Source organism: Callorhinus ursinus, unplaced genomic scaffold (genome assembly GCF_003265705.2).
Source record: "Callorhinus ursinus isolate GAN/ISIS: 27379988/994484 unplaced genomic scaffold, GSC_fseal_2.0 scaffold29, whole genome shotgun sequence".
Classification (NCBI taxonomy): domain Eukaryota; kingdom Metazoa; phylum Chordata; class Mammalia; order Carnivora; family Otariidae; genus Callorhinus; species Callorhinus ursinus.
In genome coordinates this window covers 20019697-20041972 of record NW_027397091.1, presented here as the reverse complement: position 1 = coordinate 20041972, position 22276 = coordinate 20019697, and the positions used below count along the sequence as shown (strand labels likewise).

General features: G+C 40.7%; 1 protein-coding gene across 2 annotated transcripts in view; it reads left to right on the top strand.

The window, feature by feature from the left end:
• Positions 1–22276, top strand: part of CD93 (CD93 molecule) — a 39988-nt gene that overhangs the window by 12636 nt on the left and 5076 nt on the right. The window contains exon 3 of one of the 2 annotated variants that reach the window (XR_012374131.1): positions 10594–10696. The exons of the other annotated variant lie outside the window; for it this stretch is intronic. The gene's annotated coding sequence lies outside the window, so the exon portion shown is untranslated. Of the gene's footprint in view, positions 1–10593; positions 10697–22276 lie in introns of those variants that run through there. 2 annotated transcript variants of the gene reach the window in all.

The following is a 22276-nucleotide window of genomic DNA, read 5'->3' as shown; positions in this document are numbered from 1 at the left end:
TTCTACTGTTCTTTTGGTTTCTAGTTCATTGATTTCTGCTCTGATCCCCCCTCGTATTTCTATCGCTTTTGCTTTCTACTTAAAACTGTATGGTTAAGGGATTGATGTGTATTTGGCAGATCCTTTACCAACATGAAATAGAACTTTCTGAACATGTTCATATCATATTTCGTCAAACTATTGCAACTGATATATCTGATTAAACGGTTGCATTTGATGAATACTTTTTCATTTTTAAATATTTAAAATATTTTCAGCTTCCTGTCTCCTTGTTTTTCTCTTGCAAAAAACAAAGCTGGATTTCACTATTTCCCCCCCCCTTTTATCCAATCAAAAGACTGTCTTTTAATGGGAGATCTAACCTATTCACAGTTACTGAGATTACTAGTAAATTTTCGGTGGCTTATTTTGTATATTCTATTTATCATGTTTTCTTGGTGCTTCTATTCTCTCTCGGTCTCTCTCTTTCTTTCTCCCTCTTTATCAATTATAGGCTTGCTTGACATTTTTTTGTCTACTTTCCCCCTTAATAGTATGGAACTCTGTAAGAACTGCTTGTATTCTTCAAACACTTCATCTTAATTTTTGCCTCACATACTTAAACCTGTATTTCCCCAACAATATTTAATGTTAATTCATAACTATGTCCTTCTCCCTGAAAAAAAATGACAAGAACTGTGGCAATCTGTGATTTCTTCTCTCTTCTTCTCAAACAACACCAACCCCCAACACCATCACTCACCTTGATTGCATCTGAATTTTAGTGTTCGATTTCTACATATTTTTTTAATCAATGCCTATTTAGATACTATGAATTTTACATGATCCTCTTCTCCATTCCCCTTCCCCTAATTCCCAGTGCTCCTGGATTTCATGAGAGTGGAGCTAAATACCAAGTGTTTTGTTGTTTGGTTTTCGTCTTTTTCTGAGGGCGTCATCGAAGAGTAGATTTTTCCTGCATCCTTGCATGACTGGAAATACTTCTTTTCCCTATTGAATGATTTACCTGGATAATGATTTTTGTAATACAGATCTTCCTTGACTTATAGTGGGATTGTGTCCCACTAGAGCCATTGTAAGTTGAAAATACTGTAAGTTAAAAATGCATTTAATACACCTAATCTGACTGACGAGAGGGATTGGAGTAATATAACAGGCAAGGTAAGCCAACGCCACCCCCGGGTGGTCCTGTTTGCACCTATAATGTCTGTAACCTCTCTCTCCCCCACCAGCAGCCTGAGACCATCAACTGCCCCTCCACACTCTGCTCTCCCCGACACTGTCCGACTCAGGGCGCTGTCCATACTCAGGCCTTCACTACAGCTTCCCTGGATTGTCGCCATCATGTCTGCCTGGCCTCCAAGCTCCTTCCACTCTAGATCCCAGAGGCAGAGCTAGAGACAAGGATTCCAAAGCAAGTACTTTATTGGGAAGTACGAGAAATAGTTATAGAGTCTTGTAACCAATGGAAACTCTAGGAAATGTTGCAAAGCACAGCCGATCATTCCACCTGTGGAACAAGGGAACCAGGATATTTATACAAATCCCATCCATAACGGATAAAGGGCTGCTCCCAAGGTTGGTGATGAGTAATTCCTGGCACTTCCAGACAACCCAACATGTGGGCAGAAGGGCTGGGGAAGCCATCAGGTACAGGGATACAGACACAGGCAGATAGGATTTGACCCCACTCATGGTGAAAAGTCTAAGGGCTATGGGTTGAGCACAGACAGCATCCTCGTCTGTCCTTACACCCAGGTGAGGCACCCCTTCCTTCCTCCACAGCTCATGGCCCGATTTTCTCAGGAGGAAGCTGGGCCCCGAGGAAGGAATTCTCTTTCTGGTTTGTTATAATCCTCATCACTTAGTTTCTTGAGTGCTGGCTCAGAGGTTACATGCGTATGTATTCCTAAGAGATGATAAGGTGCTAGAGGGCAGGGACTGCATCTGTATCATGCTTCACACAGTGCTTTACATATAGTTGAATAGCAAATATTCAATATCTTTTTTAAAGATTTTATTTATTTTTAGAGATAGAGAGAGTGCATGTGGGAGGAGGGGCAGAGGGAGAGAAAGAGAATCTCGAGCAGATTCCCCACTGAGCAAGGAGCCTGACAAGGGGCTCAATCGTACAACCCTGAGATCATGACCTGAGCTGAAATCAAAAGTCAGATGCTTAACTGACTGAGCCACCCAAGTGCCCCAAGTTGCAAATATTTTTTAAATTAAAGACCAACTGAATATGCTATTTCATATGACATGTTGTAAAAGTTATGTATGGGAAACCAATCATTTAACTTTTACTACTTACCAGATATGGAAGTAGTATTTATTGAGAAACAGGCACTATTACTATTCCCACTTAATAGATAAAGAAGTTGACAAACTTGCCCATGGTCACACAGCTGCCAGCTAATGAAGTAGGGGTGGAATCCTGCAGTGTCAGTCTTAATCATGGGTTTCCCTGACTCCTATTAAAGTGAAGGGGAGGTACAATTCAAAGAGTGCCAACCAGCAACAAGTTAGACTGGTTGTCCTCTCAACCTGTTCAAGATAGGAAAGGTGGAGCGTTAAGCAATGGTGGGTAGTTTTAATAATATCTTATGTCCAAATGAACATACTAAAGCTTATGTACACCCCCAACACACACACATACACACACACACACACACACACACACACACACGTCCTGGGTCTGGAGCTGCTCAAAAGCTGCCTGCCATCCCCAGAGAGACTGTGGCATGTGCACCCCACCTGCATATCCCACAATCACGTCCTCATTGATCCCCAAAGTGGTCATCCTTATTCTGTTTTGAACAAGCTGGCATGTTTGTGTGTCGGCCTGAAAACCATCCAGATATTCTTCAGCAGGTGAATGGGTAAAGATTGAGGTTTGCCCTTACAGTGGGATATTCCTCATCAAGAAAAGAAGAAGACGTCTTTTGATATACACAATGACATGGGTGAATTTCAAAAGTATTATGTTTTGCAAAGTAAACCAGACACGTAAGAGTACACACCTTACATGATTCCATGTCTGTGAAATTCTAGACTGGGTAACACTGTTCTATTGTCTGAGAAAGTAGATCAGTGGTTATATGAAAGTGGGGGTGAGGATTGACCACAAAAGACCTTGAGGGACCCTCATGGAGAAAAACACTCTATTTTGACTGGGTGATGGTTACATGAGTGTTGGTATTTGTCAAAACTCATCAAACCATACATGTAAAATGGGTACATTTTATTGTACGTAAATGATACCTCATTAAATTGATTGCATTTTGTATCTTATATTTATTTTTTATTTTAATTCCACTATATTTAACACACAGTGTTATATTCATTTCAGGTGTACAATAGAGTGATTCACCAATTCTAGACATTACTCAGTGCTCATCATGCTAAGTGTACTCTTAATCCCCTTCACCTATTTCCCCCATTCCCACCCCTCCCCTCTGGAAACCACCATTAAGTTGATTTTAAACTCCTGCTTAGTGATGTTATAGATGAAATAAAGGTTTACACGTTGTGATCAGTATTTTTTATGGAACAGGGAACCATGACTGAGTTGGACTTCATTATTTCAGAGGTAATAAAAAGTGAATGACCCTGAAGTTAGCCTGGTAGTGTACAAATTTTCTCCATTGTCTATATCTTCTTGCTCAGCTTGGGGAGGTTCCCCTTGGGCAACCACTCCTCTCTCTACCTCCCTCCAGGGCAGCACAGGAATTACTAATCCCCTTCATTTTGCTGACCTCCATCAAAATATCCAATAATACCATGAAGAAAGGGGCTCCCTGTCTGTTCCCTGCCTCTCCCCCACACAGTTTGGACTCTTAAAATTCACATTATTGGGTTATCTCTTTTACCACTCTCTGCCCTCCTGCAAATCATCTAACTACATTTCTTTCTTCAAGATTGTCAAGTCAAACCCTACCCTTTGGTTTTAAACCATGCACTTTTAAGGAAGCAGCTTTTCACTCTGGAAACAACCTTTCATGTTATTAAAATTCATAAATAAAAACAACCTTAGAAAAGCTCTCGGTTACTGCAGATGCCAAGTTGGAAGTGAAACCAGTGTTGGCAGTAAAGTCATGGCTTTTCATTAAAAGGCTTTTTTCCTTTGCACAGAGGAGACCAGATAACCAGAATGGCTTCTTCAATGCTTGCAGAGACTGGATTTGATGTTTAATGGTTTGTGGCTGAAATTAAATGTTATTTGTTTACTTCAGCTGCATGTTGAAGGTCTTCAACATGAGGCATTTATCCTTTCAGAGCATAGGAAAAGATGATTCATTTGGGCCTTGTTATTTCGAAATTTGAAGTCACAAGGTCTGGAATCAACTCATGGGTTAGCTGAACAAACAAGGAAACAAACTGAAAATAAATAAATAAATAAAGGTTTACTGGGGAAATGAGGTTCATGAGAGATGTTCAGCTGTAGCATGCTAAAAATTCATCTCCTGGGGGACTTATCTTAATGCTTACATGTATTTGTGGAAAATAGATATGAATCATAAATAATTCTTACATGAATGCAAATGAATCAATATCTGGTCTGGGCATTTGGTTCTGGTTTTACTTGTATGTGAGGTGAACTTGTAATATTTAGCCGTGGATTTGCCTGCATGTAATAAAGCCTGGTTAACATAATGCTTATTTCTGTCTGTTGCCAGAGTTCAGAGGTAGGGGCTCTGGCTTTGCTCTCAGGCTCCTTCTATCTTTCTGGTCCTTCATCACCAGCCTGTGGCTTTCATCCTCATGCATGTGGCATGGCCCACTGGGGAAGTCCTTTTTTATTTTATTTTTTAAAACATTGAAGTAAGGATTTATGTGCAGAGAAAGTTACGAATCCCAATGATACAATCTGATGAGCCATGAAAAGCATATACACCGCATAACCACCTCTCCAATCAAGACACAGAACGTGCCACCACCTGGCACGTTTCCTGAGCTCCCTTCCACTCTGTTCTTACCCCAGAGATAAGCACCCTTCTGCTTCTACCACAATGGGTTGGGTTGTCCATTCTAGAAACCCATGTTGATGGAGTACAAGTCCATCCGGGGCTGGAAACCCACGTTGACGGGGTACGAGTCCATCGGGTGGAGGCCTGTCGTTTTATTCGTTTTCTGCCTCTCTTATCTGTGTGTTTGTCTTTCTTCTTCTCTTTTCTTGTTTCATTTTGGGTTGATCAAGTATTCTTTTTTTTAATTATTAGACTTTTTTCTGAGCAGTTTTAGAGTTATGGAAGAATTGAGCTGAAAGTACAAAGAGTTCCCATATAATCTCTCAATACTTAACCCCACAATTTCCCTGTTATCAACATTTTGCATTGGTGTGGTACCTTTGTACACCTGATAAGCCAATACTGATACATGATTGTTAACCAAAGTCCATAGTTTACATTAAAGTTCACTCTTTTCGTTGTGGATTCTATGGGCTTTGAAAAATGTGTAACGACATGTATCCATCAATACAGTATCTTACAGGGTAGTTTCACTCTCCTAAAATTCCCTGTGCTCCGCCTTTCCCCTCTCCCTCCCCGCTGCCCTGAACCCCTGACAACCACTGAACTTTCACTGTCTCTGTAGTTTTGTTTTTTCTCAAATGTCCTATAGATGAAATCACACAGTATGTAGATTTTCAAGACCGACTTAGCAATATGCATTTAAAGTTCCTCTATGTCTTTTCATGGCTTCATAGCTCATTTCTTTTTAACACTGAATCCTATTCCATTGTCCAGATGTACCACCATTTTGTTTACATATTCACCTATCTTAGGACATCTTGGTTGCTTCCAAGTTTTGGCAATTGTCAATAAAATACAAACTTTTGCATGCAGGTGTTTGTGTGGACATAAGTTTTCAACTCATTTGGGTAAATACCTAGGAGTGTGCTTACTGGGCCATACGATAAGAATATGCTTTGTTAAAAACTGCCAAACTGGATTCCAAAGTGACTGTGTCATTTTACATTCCCACCAGCAATGACTAAGAGCGCTTGTTGCTCCATGTTCTCTCCTGCACTTGCTGTCGTCAGTGCTCTGGATTTTGGCCATTCTAATAGCTACGTGGTGGTGTCTCATTGTTATTTTAATTTACATTTCCTTGATGACATGATGTGGAACATCTTTTCATTTGCTTATTTGCTATCTGTATATCTTCTCTGATGACGTGCATGTTCAGGTCTTTTGCCCATTTTTAAAAATGTTGCTTGTAGTCTTAGTATTGAGTTTTAAAAGTTCTCTGTATATTTTGGATAGCATTCCTCTATCAGATATTTGTTTTGCAAATATCTTCTCCCAGGATGTGGCTTGTCTTTCCAATCTCTTAACAGAAGTTTTTAAGTATATTTTACTATTGCATTTTTATTTTTCTCTTGAGTGTCAGGAGCTCAGTTGAGCTGGAAAGAGAGAGAGATAACCAGGCAGAGAGACAGAGAGAGAGAGAGAGAGAGAGAGAGAAACTGTCAGATGTTGGAGTAGCTGATTGAAGCAACAATAAGCCAAAATGAAAGAAACAACGAAACCTTTAATCACTTCATGAGACAGTCTCTGTAAGCCAGAGTCTAAAACCAGAGAAAGTGCTGAACCCCATTTTCATTTTTTTTCCCATGGAAGGTGTACTGCTAGAGGGTCAGCTAGATCAGCACAGGCATGGAAGAGGTCTCACTGTGGATGAAGCCCTGAACAAAAGGCTCCAGCAATTTTATGAGTTCTGAGGTGGGGAGAGGTGGAGAGGTGGAGAGGTGGAGAGGTGGAGAGGCGGAGAGGTGGAGAGGTAGAAAGCTAGGAGTGGACGGAGTCAGAGTGAGGAAAAGTCTTCAAGGCTCCCCTTGGCCCCCAGCCCCACCGGTAAGGAGACCTCAGCAGAGGTGCCTGGAAACATCTCTGTCCTGGGCCACAGGTAAAGAGACCTGGGAATGAAGACACCCAGGGCTAGGAGTGCAAATATGCAAGGAGCACGTCCAACCCGGGGACCCTGAGTCCTGACTGTACCTCCCTTCGGAGACTGCTGTGCACTGGCCATGCCCCAAGTCCACTGTGGGGGGGGGCAGCTTCCCCCATGACGCCTATTAGCTAAGTCTTTGCAATTACCTGTGGTCAAACCTGAAAGTCACACACGTTTTGGCCTGGAGCCAGACTTCTCATTGGGTGTTTACTGATAATCCTTTTGTATTATTTAGTTGTTGCTTTAGAAATTATATCTAATCAGCTTGTTTAGGCTTAATACTGGACCACTTTGTATAAAATAACAAAGAACTTGAAACAGTATAATTCCATTAAACCTCTTTTGTATTATTTTTGTCACATACTTTATATTTACAGAATTTGTGAGTCCTATAATACAATGTCATAGTCTTTGCTTGAAAGAGCCAGTTGTTTTTGAGGGAACTGAGTAAATGTCATCTTTTATACTTATTCACATATTTACCATTTTAGGTGTTTTTGTTTCTTTTTGGAGGTCCAGATTTCCATCTGGTGTCATTTCCCATCACCTGAGAGCTTCTTTTAGCACCAGTACAGCGCACAGCGGCGGGCACTGAATTATCTTAGTTTTCTTTTATCTGAAAATGTGTTTATTTCTTCTTCATCCTGGAAGAATATTTTATCCAGACATAATATTTTGTGTTGACAGTGGCTTTTTTGTTTGTTCGTTTTAGTACTTTAAAAATATCGTCCCATTGTCTTCTGGTTTGCATTGTTTCTGATAAGAGATCAGTTTGTTTTTTCTCTAGTACTTTTAAGATATTCTCCTTTTTGTTGCTTTTCATCAGTTTGACTATAAGAAACGTAGTTATGGTTTTGCCTGTACTTATGTGCTGGGGGCTCACTAAAATTCTTGGACCTGAAAAATCTTAACAAAATTTTGGAAATTTGTGAAATATCTCATCAAATACTTCATTGTTACATTCTCTTTCTTCTCTGCATCTAAGACTCCAATTATATATTTTTATATATATCCAATTATATATATATATACTGAAGCTTTGTTTATTCATTCTGAAACTATGTATCTTTCTGTTTTTCAGACTGATTAATTTCTACTGAGTTTTTTCAAGTTCATAAGTTCACTGACCTATTTCCCTACCATTTCCCATATGCTTTCAAATTCATAATGTAAAGTTTTCATTTCAGATATTGTACTTTTCGGTATCAGAATTTCCATTTTTTTTTTACAGCTTCCATTTCTTTGCTGAGATTGTTTATTCAATAAGACTATCTTTTTCATTAGCTCTTTGAATGTGCTTATAATAGTTTCTTTAAATCTTTATCTGTTAATTACACTACTTGATTCCTTTCAACACCTGTTTTTAATTTTTTTAATTATGGGTCATTTTTTTTCCTATTTCTTTCAATGTCTAGTATTTTAAATTGTATGGTGGACTTTGACACACCTTGGAGGCTCTAGTTTGTATAATTTTCCTCTGTTTTGTGAGTTTGACTTTTGTTCTACCAGGCTGTTAAATTCCTAGTTGATTATATAGAATTCATGAAGACTTGGTCTTATGCTTTATTAAGGCATGTATCTTTTATTGTTTTCCTCCTTAATTGTAGAGTAAATTCCTTTTTTTCTGGGACATAAAAGCCACATAAGGTGTGGCTTTTGGGGGGATTTCAGTGAAAAGCCCATGTATTTACCAAGCCTTCCTAACTTGATGGTACTTAAACTTTAAACTCTGTCTCCCCTGTGGTGGTCAATGGCAGACATGCATGCTCAGCCCTCTGGTTCATCATCTATTAATTTCCTCCAGGTTTCTTGGATTCTCCCTCATGCACGTATTTCAGGGGGTTAGTCAAAGCTTTAAGTGTTGCTTACATTTAGATGACTTGGGGGCTCTTCCCTGGGGCTTCCTGTTTTCTAAGATTACCCTCTTAATTTCCAGCTGTGCAAACCCTGAACTCCATCCTTTGACACTTCTAGTCAGTAATACAAGGACTGTCTGCCAGTGTTTTAGTTACCCCACACTCTGTGAATTGGGTGTGTGTTCAGGGAAAATATGAATAAACATAAATCTCATCCAAATAATTTCTTCCTTTAAAGGGTTAAGTCCCTGCAGTTTCTGCCTGATTTCAGTCACTCCCCAGTGCCTTCAAATAGCTGTTTTTCATATTTTGTTCAAAATTACTACTACTATTTATTTATTTGTTTTTACCAGAACCATATCCTAAGCTTGTCATTTTTGAAGGGACCATCCAGGTCGCTCACCGTGCAGTGTTTTTATACTCAGTTGGCTAGAATTGGACAACATGACCATCTCTAGCCTAAGCACTGGAAGGAGGATTAGAAAGTAGGGCTTATGGATTGGGAAGGGGGAGTGGTCACAGAGTGTCTGCAACATTACCATTTAAAACATTCTGTAGTTCGTTATCTTCAGACTCACCTTCTTTTCTCTCCCAACAAGACAAACACATGTTCCTATAGCTCATCTAAATAAATGAAGTTTGACACAGTAATTTTAAATTAAAACTGAAGATTAGCCCACACATTTTGTATGACCTTGATGTATAGATTCTTGAAGATGATTCTTTGTCCCCATAAGCTTTAAGTTTTTCGGGCTATAGATCTTCATAATAATTCCCTGGCCAACAAGGTCTGGGCAGCAATGTTAATAGCAATATAATTGCTGACAATAGCATAAACGGCAACATCCATTTTCTCTGTAACAAGTTCTTGACACTTCCCACCCATCTTCCTGGTTCCACTGTCCATCCTGGGTGTCCATGGGCCAGATCCAGGGATTCAAAGTGACCCTGACTGCGTCATCCAGATTGTGTCATCTAACTCTAGGATGTGGCTTTTATCCTCACTTTGAGAGGGAAGTGAAACTGAGAGGTCATAGTGATCATGAAAACAGGGAGTAGTAATGATTGCTTGGGTTCATCCTATGTGCCTAGCATTGTGCTAAATGCCTTATTTCATTATGCACTAGGCACTATGAATTATGCTCGATTTACAGGTGCAAAAATTAAAGCTTAATGACATTTAAGCAATTTGTCCAAAGTCATGAGCATCAGAAGATTTAAACTGAAGCCTGTCTGACTCCTCAGAACCTTGCTCTTATTAAAACCATGTCAGTGTCAGTCCCTAAATGTTGATGAAAGAATAGCACAAGGAGAAATGTTTCTGGTTCTGTTTATTTTACTAGGTAGAGCGTACATTGTATCATTCAAAGAGATGATATTTTTTCACCCCAGATCAAAAAAAAAAAAAAAAGGAAAGCAAAGAAAGTTTGACCTTTTAAAAGTTTTATTTTACTATGAGTAAAATCTATTAAGAGCTAGTTTAGGACAGAAGAGTAGATGCAAGGCTGTGTGGAAAGAGGGGGAGGTAAGGGTGGGTTGGTGCATGGTGTGTGTGTGTGTGTGTACACTCATGTGCATCTCAGGACATTGGCTGCAAAACAAGTCTTACAGACTGATACATACCAATCAGTGGATCTTTAAATAACATGCCAGTTGCTAAATGAAATGGAAAGGCGGCTGTTGAGAGCTCAGTAAGCTAACTGGTCCTCCTCTGCCAATGTGACCATCTGTCTCTGATTGAATGGGACTTCTTATACTGCCTCTTCCTTCACATCCCATTCCTCAGTTTGGGCATTGCCAGCACCATCTTTCTCTGCCACCTGGATCCCCATGAGAGTCTCCCAGGATCTGTTAGCATCCAAGGCCTCAGCAACCCTTCTCATCACTGGGAGGGTCCTAGGACTTGGACAATTGGTAAGTGGATACCAAAGGATGGAAGTGTAAGCAATTTATAAATACTATACAATGTAGTTGAGAAAACCATTAAACATCTTCTCTTAGGTTCTGAGACACCTCACTGGAGGTGGTTTTCATCCTCAAGGGCAGAGAGGAGGAACCTGTGGCCCAGAGAGGGCACAGCGAGGGCCAAGAGTCAGCGCTAAGACGGGGCTGAGGAGGGTCCCTTGCTGGGGCCCAGGCCTGGCTCTATGCCTGCACCTGTCCACAATGAAGACACCAGGCAGCTTACCTCTAGAGTTTGCTTGTTCCATGTGCTCATCTGTCTGCAGTGAAATGAAGGACTACTGGGGGAGGGCAGGACAAGGACCCAGGAATATTCTAAGAATTCAATAAAGCAGAAGTCCTCAGAGGTCTAGATTCAGTACCTTTTAAAATCCTTCCTGTATGTTTGTGGCTCCTGAAGGCACTATATTCTGAAGTCTACTAAGACCATCGCGTATTTAATTTCTGAAAAAATTAGAGAAGAGTTTGCAGTGGTATGAAGCATTTACTATTAAAAACAGTCCCAAGCTAAACCCTCATGCACTGTTGGTGGGAATGCAAACTGGTGCAAACACGGTGGGAAACAGTATGGAGATTCTTCTAAAAATTAAGAATAGAATTACCATATGATCCAGTAATTCCACTACTTGGTATTTACCCAAAGAGAATGAAAACACTAATTCAAAAAGATATATGTACCCTTCTGTTTATTGCAGCATCATTTATAATAGTCAAGATAGGGAAGCAACTCAAGTGTCCACTGATGGATGAATAGATAAAGAAGATGATATATATACATACAATGGAATTTCATTCAGCCATAAAAAACAATAAGATCTTGTCTTTCCCAAAATCATGGATAGACCTAGAGGCTATTTTGCTAAATGAAATAAGTCAGACATAGAAAGACAAATACCATATGATTTCACGTATATGGGAAATCTAAAAAAACAAAACAAAGAAGTAAACAAACAAAAAGCAGAAACAGACTCATAAATACAGAGAGCTATATGATGGCTGCTGGAGGGGAGGGACTTGGGGGGATGGGCAAAATGGGGGAAGGGGAGAAGGAAGTACAGGCTTCCAGGAATGGATTGAATAAGCCATTGGGGATGAAAGGTACAGCATAGGGAACATAGTCAATGGTATTGTAATAACGTATGTGACAGATGATAGCTACACTGGTGGTAAACATAGCATAACATATAGAATTGTCAAATCATTATTCTATACACCTAAAACTAATGTAATCTTGTGTGTTAGCTACACTTCAATAACAAAAGAAAAAGAAAAATGAAAACGAATCTTCTCCTTGACAGAAAATAATCACTCCATAGATGTTTATGATTTCCTCCTGTGCATAAAATATTGTAATAGGGATATAAAACTTGGTTGTAGCCTTCAGAGAGCTTACAAATCCTTTGAGAAACAGATGTGCCTAGAAGAAAAACAAAAATAATAGAATTATTATTATTTTTTTTAAAGTTGGAACTTGAGCTAGGCTTTTAAGCTCAACTATTTGAATAGGTAAGAGCCAAAACAGGCTGAGAAGAAGAGAAGTCATTATTCATTCAGACAAGTGCTGTTTATCCTGAGCCTAAAAATGCGCTGGTCATTGTGCCCTACATCTAAGCATAAATAAAAAATATGGACATGTTGTCCACTCTATGGAGCAGATAGAGGGAAGAGAAGTAAACAAAATAAATATGTGATCACCACCTATGTGTATACATGTATATGCATATATGCATATTAGTATGTTTACATACATTCAGTGAGGAATAAAATAAGTACATGTGATGGATGAGATGAAGGGAAGGGATGGGGTGGGAGAAATGAAGAGGGGAAGTGGTGGGTGGTGTGGGTACGGTGCTGAGAAGGGTGGGAAAGATACAGACATGCAAATTGCGAGATGGAGGAGAGTTGCAATGAGGAGCACCTGGCACAGCTGCCCAGGGCGGGAAGAGCTGGGATGTAGAAGCAGAAGGTGGAAGGGGAAAGTTTCTGGGCAGCACTCAGGAATTCTAAAGAAAGGGAGCACACAGTTTAGCTGGAAGGAGGGCTCATGAAGAAGAAGAGAGAAACAGCCTTGGAAGAGCACACGGGAGCAGATTAGAAGGAACCTCAGAGCTGGTGCAACCTCTCAGACATAATGGTGTTGGGTGTCAGCCACTGGGCGGTGGACCTTGGCCCTCACAAAGCTCTTCCCTTGGCTGTCCTTTATTCCCTGACTTTAACAAAGATGCAGTCACAGAAAACCCACTGTGGTTGCTATTGCAAGTGTCATGTGAATGCACATCCCCACAGCAGTGCCTAAGGCAGATGCTGATTGCAAATCAAGATTGGCATCCATCTTTAAAGGAGCAAGTGAGTTTCCCTCAAGTCAGGGCAAAATGTTCACCCACCCAGATTCCACCACTAATATTGCACTCTAATTGTTTTATCACATGCTTACCCATCTAGCCACCCATCAATACATCTCATTTTGGGTGCATTTCAAAGTAAGTTGCAGACATCAGTATGCTTCCTCCTAAATACGTCATCACATGCCATTAACTGGAGTCCAGTAATTGTTTATGGTTGTGTTTTTCTTTTGAAGTAAAATTAACATATAATTAAATGTATAAATTTTAGGGTTACTGTTCCACGAGTTTTGACAGATCCAGACACCTTTGCAACTCACACCCTTATCAAAGTAAGGAACATGACCATCACCCCAGAAAGTTTCCTCACCCCCCTTCTCAGTCAGTTATGACCACTCCCCCAACCCCAGGCTCTCATTAGAGATAACTGCTACTCTGATTTTTTTCCCCCACTATGGATTAGTTTTTTTTTTTTTTCAAATTTTTTTATTGTTATGTTAATCACCATATATTACATCATTAGTTTTTGATGCAGTGTTCCATGATTGATTGTTTGTTCATAACACCCAGTGCTCCATGCAGAACGTGCCCTCTTTAATACCCATCACCAGGCTGACCCATCCCCCCACCCCCCTAACCTCTAGAACCCTCAGTTTGTTTTTCAGAGTCCATCATCTCTCATGGTTCGTCTCCCCCTCTGACATACTCCCCTTTTCTTCCTCTCCTGTTATCTTCTTCTTTTTCTTTTTTCTTAAAATATGTTGCATTATTTGTTTCAGAAGTACAGATCTGTGATTCAACAGTCTTGCACAATTCACAGCGCTCACCGTAGCACATACCCTCCCCAAAGTCTATCACCCAGCCATCCCATCCCTCCCACCCCCAACCACTCCAGTAACACTCAGTTTGTTTCCTGAGATTAAGAATTCCTCATATCAGTGAGGTCATGTGATACATGTCTTTCTCTGATTGACTTATTTCACTCAGCATAACACCCTCCAGTTCCATCCACGTCGTTACAAATGGCAAGATCTCATTCCTTTTGATGGCTGCATAATATTCCATTGTGTATATATACCACATCTTCTTTATCCATTCATCTGTCGATGGGCATCTTGGCTCTTTCCACAGTTTGGCTATTGTGGACATTGCTGCTATAAACATTGGGGTACATGTACCCCTTCGGGTCCCTACATTTGTATCTTTGGGGTAAATACCCAGTAGTGCAATTGCTGGATCGAACGGTAGCTCTAATTTCAACTGTTTGAGGAACCTCCATACTGTTTTCCAGAGGGGTTGCACCAGCTTGCATTCCCACCAACAGTGTAGGAGGGTTCCCCTTTCTCCACATCCCCGCCAACATCTGTCGTTCCCTGACTTGTTAATTTTAGCCATTCTGACGGGTGTGAGGTGGTATCTCATTGAGGTTTTGATTTGGATTTCCCTGATGCCGAGTGATGTTGAGCACTTTTTCATGTGCCTGTTGGCCATTTGGATGTCTTCTTTGGAGAAATATCTGTTCATGTCTTCTGCCCATTTCTTGATTGGATTATTTGTTCTTTGGGTGTTGAGTTTGATAAGTTCTTTATAGATTTTGGATACTAGCCCTTTATCTGATATGTCGTTTGCAAATATTTTCTCCCATTCTGTCGGTTGTCTTTTGGTTTTGTGGACTGTTTCTTTTGCTGTGCAAAAGCTTTTTATCTTGATGAAATTCCAATAGTTCATTTTTGCCCTGGCTTCCCGTGCCTTTGGCGATGTTTCTAGGAAGAAGTTGCTGCGGCTAAGGTCGAAAAGGTTGCTACCTGTGTTCTCCTTTAGGATTTGGATGGACTCCTGTCTCACGTTTAGGTCTTTCAACCATTTGGAGTCTATTTTTGTGTGAGGTGTAAGGAAATGGTCCAGTTTCATTCTTCTGCATGTGGCTGTCCAATTTTCCCAACACCATTTGTTGAAGAGACTGTCTTTTTGCCATTGGACATTCTTTCCTGCTTTGTCAAAAATAAGTTGACCATAGAGTTGAGGGTCCATTTCTGGGCTCTCGATTCTGTTCCATTGATCTATGCGTCTGTTTTTGTGCCAGTACCATACTGTCTTGATGATGACAGCTTTGTAATAGAGCTGGAAGTCCGGAATTGTGATGCCGCCAGCTTTGCTTTTCTTTTTCAGTATTCCTCTGGCTATTCGGGGTCTCTTCTGGTTCCATACAAATTTTAGGATGATTTGTTCCATTTCTTTGTAAAAAGTGGATGGTATTTTGATGGGGATTGCATTGAATGTGTAGATTGCTCTAGGTAGCATTGACATCTTCACAATGTTGATTCTCCCAATCCATGAGCATGGAACGTTTTTCCATTTCTTTGTGTCTTCTTCAATTTCTTTCATGAGTATTTTATAGTTTTCTGAGTACAGATCCTTTGCCTCTTTGGTTAGATTTATTCCTAGGTATCTAATGGTTTTGGGTGCAATTGTAAATGGGATAGACTCCTTGATTTGTCTCTCTTCTGTCTTGTTGTTGGTGTATAGGAATGCCACTGATTTCTGTGCATTGATTTTATATCCTGCTACTTTACTGAATTCCTGTATGAGTTCTAGCAGTTTTGGGGTGGAGTCTTTTGGGTTTTCCACGTACAATATCATATCATCTGCAGAGTGAGAGTTTGACTTCTTCTTTGCCGATTTGGATGTCTTTGATTTCTTTTTGTTGTCTGATTGCTGTGGCTAGGACTTCTAATACTATGTTGACTAGCAGTGGTGATAGTGGACATCCCTGCCGCGTTCCTGACCTTAGGGGAAAGGCTCTCAGCCTTTCCCCATTGAGAATGATACTCGCTGTAGGTTTTTCATAGATGGCTTTTATGATATTGAGGTATGTACCCTCTATCCCTATACTCTGAAGAGTTTTGATCAAGAAAGGATGTTGTACTTTGTCAAATGCTTTTTCTGCATCTATTGAGAGGATCATATGATTCTTGTTCTTTCTTTTGTTAATGTATTGTATCACGTTGATTGATTTGCGGATGTTGAACCAGCCTTGCAGCCCAGGAATAAATCCCACTTGGTCATGGTGAATAATCCTTTTAATGTACTGTTGGATCCTATTGGCTAGTATTTTGGTGAGAATTTTTGCATCCATGTTCATCAAGGATATTGGTCTGTAATTCTCTTTTTTGATGGGGTCTTTGTCTGGTTTTGGGATCAAGGTAATGCTGGCCTCATAAAATGAGTTTGGAAGTTTCCCTTCCATTTCTATTTTTTGGAACAGTTTCAGGAGAATAGGTATTAATTCTTCTTGAAATGTCTGATAGAATTCCCCTGGGAAGCCATCTGGCCCTGGGCTTTTGTTTCTTGGGAGATTTTTGATGACTGTTTCAATTTCCTTAGTGGTTATAGGTCTGTTCAGGTTTTCTATTTCTTCCTGGTTCAATTTTGGTAGTTGATACATCTCTAGGAATGCACCCATTTCTTCCAGGTTCTCTAATTTGCTGGCATAGAGTTGCTCATAATATGTTCTTATAATTGTTTGTATTTCTTTGGTGTTGGTTGTGATCTCTCCTCTTTCATTCATGATTTTGTTGATTTGGGTCATTTCTCTTTTCTTTTTGATCAGTCTGGCCAGGGGTTTATCAATCTTGTTAATTCTTTCAAAGAACCAGCTCCTAGTTTCGTTGATCTGTTCTACTGTTCTTTTGGTTTCTAGTTCATTGATTTCTGCTCTGATCTTTATGATTTCTCTTCTCCTGCTGGGTTTAGGCTTTATTTGCTGTTCTTTCTCCAGCTCCTTTAGGTGTAGGGTTAGGTTGTGTATTTGAGACCTTTCTTGTTTCTTGAGAAAGGCTTGTATTGCTATATACTTTCCTCTTAGGACTGCCTTTGCTGTATCCCAAAGATTTTGAACAGTTGTGTTTTCATTTTCATTGGTTTCCATGAATTTTTTTAATTCTTCTTTAATTTCTTGGTTGACCCATTCATTTTTTAGTAGGATGCTCTTTAGCCTCTATGTATTTGAGTTCTTTCCGACTTTCCTCTTGTGGTTGAGTTCTAGTTTCAAAGCATTGTGGTCTGAAAATATGCAGGGAATGATCCCAATCTTTTGGTACCGATTGAGACCTGATTTGTGACCTAGGATGTGATCAATTCTGGAGAATGTTCCATGGGCACTAGGGAAGAATGTGTATTCCGTTGCTTTGGGATGGAATGTTCTGAATATGTCTGTGAAGTCCATTTGGTCCAGTGTGTCATTTAAAGTCTTTATTTCCTTGTTGATCTTTTGCTTAGATGATATGTCCATTTCAGTCAGGGGGGTGTTAAAGTCCTCCACTATTATTGTATTGTTGTCAATGTGTTTCTTTGCTTTTGTTATTAATTGCCTTATATAATCGGCTGCTCCCATGTTCGGGGCATAGATATTTACAATTGTTAGATCTTCTTGTTGAATAGACCCTTTAAGTAGGATATAGTGTCCTTCCTCATCTCTTATTACAATCTTTGTTTTAAAATCTAGTTTGTCTGATATAAGGATTGCTACCCCAGCTTTCTTTTGGTGTCCATTAGCATGGTAAATGGTTTTCCACCCCCCCACTTTCAATCTGTGGGTGTCTTTGCGTCTAAAATGAGTCTCTTGCAGACAGCATATTGATGGGTCTTGTTTTTTAATCCAATCTGATAGCCTGTGTCTTTTGATTGGGGCATTGAGCCCATTTACATTCAGGGTAACTATTGAAAGGTATGAATTTAGTGCCATTGTATTACCTGTAAGGTGACTGTTAACTGTCTGTTGTCTGTGTTCGTTTCTGCTCTTTGCTGCTTTTAGGTTCTCTCTTTGCTTAGAGGACCCCTCTCAATATTTCTTGGAGGGCTGGTTTCGTGTTTGCAAATTCCTTTAGTTTTTGTTTGTTCTGGAAGCTTTTTATCTCTCCTTCTATTTTCAGTGATAGCCTAGCTGGATATAGTATTCTTGGCTGCATATTTTTCTCGTTTAGTGCTCTGAAGATATCTTGCCAGTCCTTTCTGGCCTGCCACGTCTCTGTGGATAGGTCTGTTGCCAATCTAATGTTTCTGCCATTGTAGGTTACATATCTCTTCTCCCGAGCTGCTTTCAGGATTTTCTCTTTGTCTCTGAGACTCGTAAGTTTTACTATTAGATGTCGGGGTGTTGACCTATTTTTATTGATTTTGAGAGGGGTTCTCTGTGCCTCCTGGATTTTAATGCCTGTTTCCTTCCTCACATTAGGGAAGTTTTCTGCTATAATTTGCTCCAATATACCTTCTGCCCCCCTCTCTCTCTCTTCTTCTTCTTCTGGGATCCCAATTATTCTAATGTTGTTTCGTCTTATCGTATCACTTATCTCTCGAATTCTGCCCTCGTGATCCTGTAGTTGTTTCTCTCTCTTTTTCTCAGCCTCTTTATTTTCCATCATTTGGTCTTCTATATCGCTGATTCTCTCTTCTGCCTCATTTATCCTAGCAGTTAGTGCCCCCATTTTGGATTGCACCTCATCAATAGCCTTTTTGATTTCGATTTGGTTAGATTTTAGTTCTTTTATTTCTCCAGAAAGGGTTTCTCTAATAACTTCCACGCTTTTTTCAAGCCCAGCTAGTATCTTTAAAGTCATGATTCTGAACTCTAGGTCCGACATCATACTAATGTCTGTATTGAGTAGGTCCCTGGCTGATGGTAGTACCTCTTGTTCTTTTTGCTGAGGTGATTTCTTTCGTCTTGTCATTTTGTCCAGAGGAGAATAGATGAATGAGAGAACGAAATGCTAACAGGTTTACAACGTCCCCAGCAAATATACTGTATACAAATCAGAAAAGACCTGAAACCAGGGGAAAAGAAAGGGAAAGAAAGAAAAAAGAAAGAGAAAAAAGAAAAAAAAAAGATAAAAACAAAAACAAAACAATACAAAAAAAGCAGAATATGATCAAATATGATCAGGCTAGTGCATAGATCAGTGCCACACACTAGATTTTGGGCGTATTTTGGTCTGTTAGAAAAAAGTGCCTCCTAAAATTTTAAAGGAAGAAAGACATATATGTACAAAATAAGGGTTGATACAATGAAGGGATGGAAGATGACTGTAAAGATGAAAATTATAAAAGGTTTTATAAAAGGACTTGGTAAGATAAGTTGTTTGAAAAAAGAAAGAAGATTTAAGAAAAGAAAATAAAAAGGAAAAAGGGAGAGAATATGATCAGGCAGGAGACTAGAACAAAGCCATACACTAGTGATTTAGGGTATATTTTGATCTGTTAGAAGAAACTGTACCTCAAAATTTTAAAGAGAGAACAACTTATATATATATGCCAAAAATAAGGGTAACTACTATGAAGGGATAAAATATGACTCTAAAAATGAAAAATTTATGTGCAGTATTCCCCTAGCGCTGGAGTTCTCCCGTTCTCCTTGATCGATCAACTTGGTCTTGGCTTGCTGGCTGTTTGTGCTGATCTTCTGGGGGAGGGGCCTGTTGCTGTGGTTTCCAAATGTCTTTGCCGGAGGCGGAATTGCCCCGCCCTTGTCGGTCCGGGCTAAGGAAGCTGCTCCGGTTTGCTCTCAGGAGCTTTTGTTCCCTGCAAGCTCTCCGTACAGCCTTGGAGGACCAGGGCAGAAATGGTGGCCTCCTAATCTCTACCCGGAGGAGCTGAGAACTCGGGGCCCCGCTCCTCAGTGTGCCCCCAAAGAAAAGCAGTCACTTCCGTGTCCCCGGTCTCTGGCCGCACTCCGTGCTCACCCGGCCTGTGACCGAGCGTTGCTATCTCTGGCACCCGACCCCGCGCGGAGTCTCCAAACCCAGCAGATCCCTGCAGTGCGTTCCCGCACCGCTCCTCCCCGGGAAGGAAGGGGAGTCTCCCCGGATCTGCCGCCTGCTGGGTCCCTGCTGGAGGAGCCGTGCCCCGACTGGGCCGCAGATCACAGTTTATAGCAACCCCGAGCTGAGGGCCCGCGACTCTGCTCCGTCTCTGCAGCCGGCTTCCCCGCTCTGATACCTGGGAGCTCTGGCGCACTCAGGCACCCCCGGTCTCTCTGTGACCCCGAGGGTCCTGAGACCACACTGTCCCGGGAGGATTCCACCCCCCGCTTAGCCACTGCAGCGACGTCCCTCCACGGAGCAAACTTCTAAAAGGTCCGATTTTGTGTTCCGCGGCTCTAGCACTTGCCAGAAGTGGCCGGCGGAGGCCCCTCCCCCGCCGTCTATCCTCCCGAATATCGCCTCGGATTCACTTCTCCGCACGTCCTACCTTCCAGAAAGTGGTCACTTTTCTGTTCAGAGAGTTGTTGCTACTCTCTTCTTCGGTCTCCTGTTGAGTTCGTAGGTGTTCAGAATGGTTTGATCCCTATTCAGCTGAATTCCTGAGACCAGATGAAATCTAGGTCTCCTACTCCTCCGCCATCTTGCCCCCACTATGGATTAGTTTTAAAAAGCTTCATGAAAATGGAATCAGAACCTACTCTTTTGTGTAAATCTGTTTTCATTCGGTGCAATTCTTCTGAAACTCATCCCTGCTATTGTGTGTTTACTCCTCCTAATTGCTGAATAGAATTCCGTTGAATGGGCACACCACAATTCATGTATCCGTTTAACTGATGAACACCTGAGCTGTTTCTAGTTTGAAGCTGCATTTCACAAGACTGTCTCAACAGAGCCTTGGCACGTCTCAGAGGCAAACCCACCCTCTGTATAAGGCTATTCTGCACTTCCTTTTAAAGGGATATAAAATGCAAGTGGCAAAATATAGAAAACATATTTTCTTATAATAACATAGTTGATGGTGACATTTTTATTACCATGCACCCTGCTGGGTGACATTCCTGTTAACAGAAATTTTCTTTCCGTTCACTAGATTCCTAAGCAAATAAAATCACTACATAAATGAAGGACTGTTATTCTTCACAGTGCTTTCCTACTTCTGATCACTTCTTTTTGCCATAAACATTGCTCAAGTTCAACAGCACTGTTCTGGGCCCACTCTGAAAGTGGAGGAGAAACTGGCATAGCCTCTTACATTTTCTGTTTCAGGTTTAATGGGGTCTAAGATGCGTGCCTTCTTGGAAGATGACGCTTCCATCTTTCAACCGTTTGGCTAGGGAAGGTGACTGTCTTACAAGTTAAATTAATTGCTGGGTAAGGGGAATTGAAAGTGAACAATGAAGAATGTCCTGGTCAGTGTGGGGGCCACAGATAACCGGGTGGGGTCAGACCACCCATGTTGATGTGTTTGAGAGAGTAACCATCTAAGCTTTAGTTCTTGAACCAGCTCTGGCTTTTGAAGGAGGCACAGGACAAACCAAATCTGGGAAAGAAACAACACGCACAAACTTTTAATTTCCATTTGTCTTTCTTCTCCTACTTTAAATTCTCTGGCTCCTCATTAAATTAAGAGAAAGAGGAATATGTGGCATTATAAGTAAACTGAACCTTTTAAACTCCGGTTTGGCGGCCCTGACAAAGTCTCAACACTGACACAGGGTTGGAGTTCTTACCGTTTTTGCTGCTAAATCCAGGCAAGTCTGATTCAGATGACAGAGAAAAGATGCGTGGATGTTGATTTCCTATGGTCGGCTCTGGTGAGTGAGGTGCCACAATTACAGCTGGCCAAGAAATCCTCTTTGAGGGTTTATGACATCGTCCATGTCATTCGTCTGCCCCAGGAATCAGCAGACTGTCTTGTAGTTTTAAGTGTGAAATTTAAGAAACTGAATGAAATTCAGAAATGGAATTTCTTTTTGAAATGGTATTTTTAAGAAGAAACGGGTTAGGTAGGAAAGGGACGGTGTTTTTAAATATGTCATTTATAAGCCCCTGAAGGTTTCATAAAACACAATCCAAATACTGTATTTGCCATATTTGACCAATGTCCTAGATCAGAAATGTTAGGGCAATTGTGTCATTTGGGCAAAATGATTTTTTGCCTTCATTTTATTATCAACTCTTTATTATCTTTGGATCTACAGCCTCAGTCTGGGGGGCCCAGTACAATCACAAGTTCCTTTAAAATTGGAAGAGGAAGACAGAAGAGTCAGAGAAAGAGATACGACCACCAAAGCAGAGGTCAGAGAGTGAGAGAGATTGGCAGGTGCTATTCTGTTGACTTTGAAGATGGAGTGGACTGTGGGTCAGGAAATGTAGGCAACTTCCAAAACCTGGAATGTTCTCCCCTAGA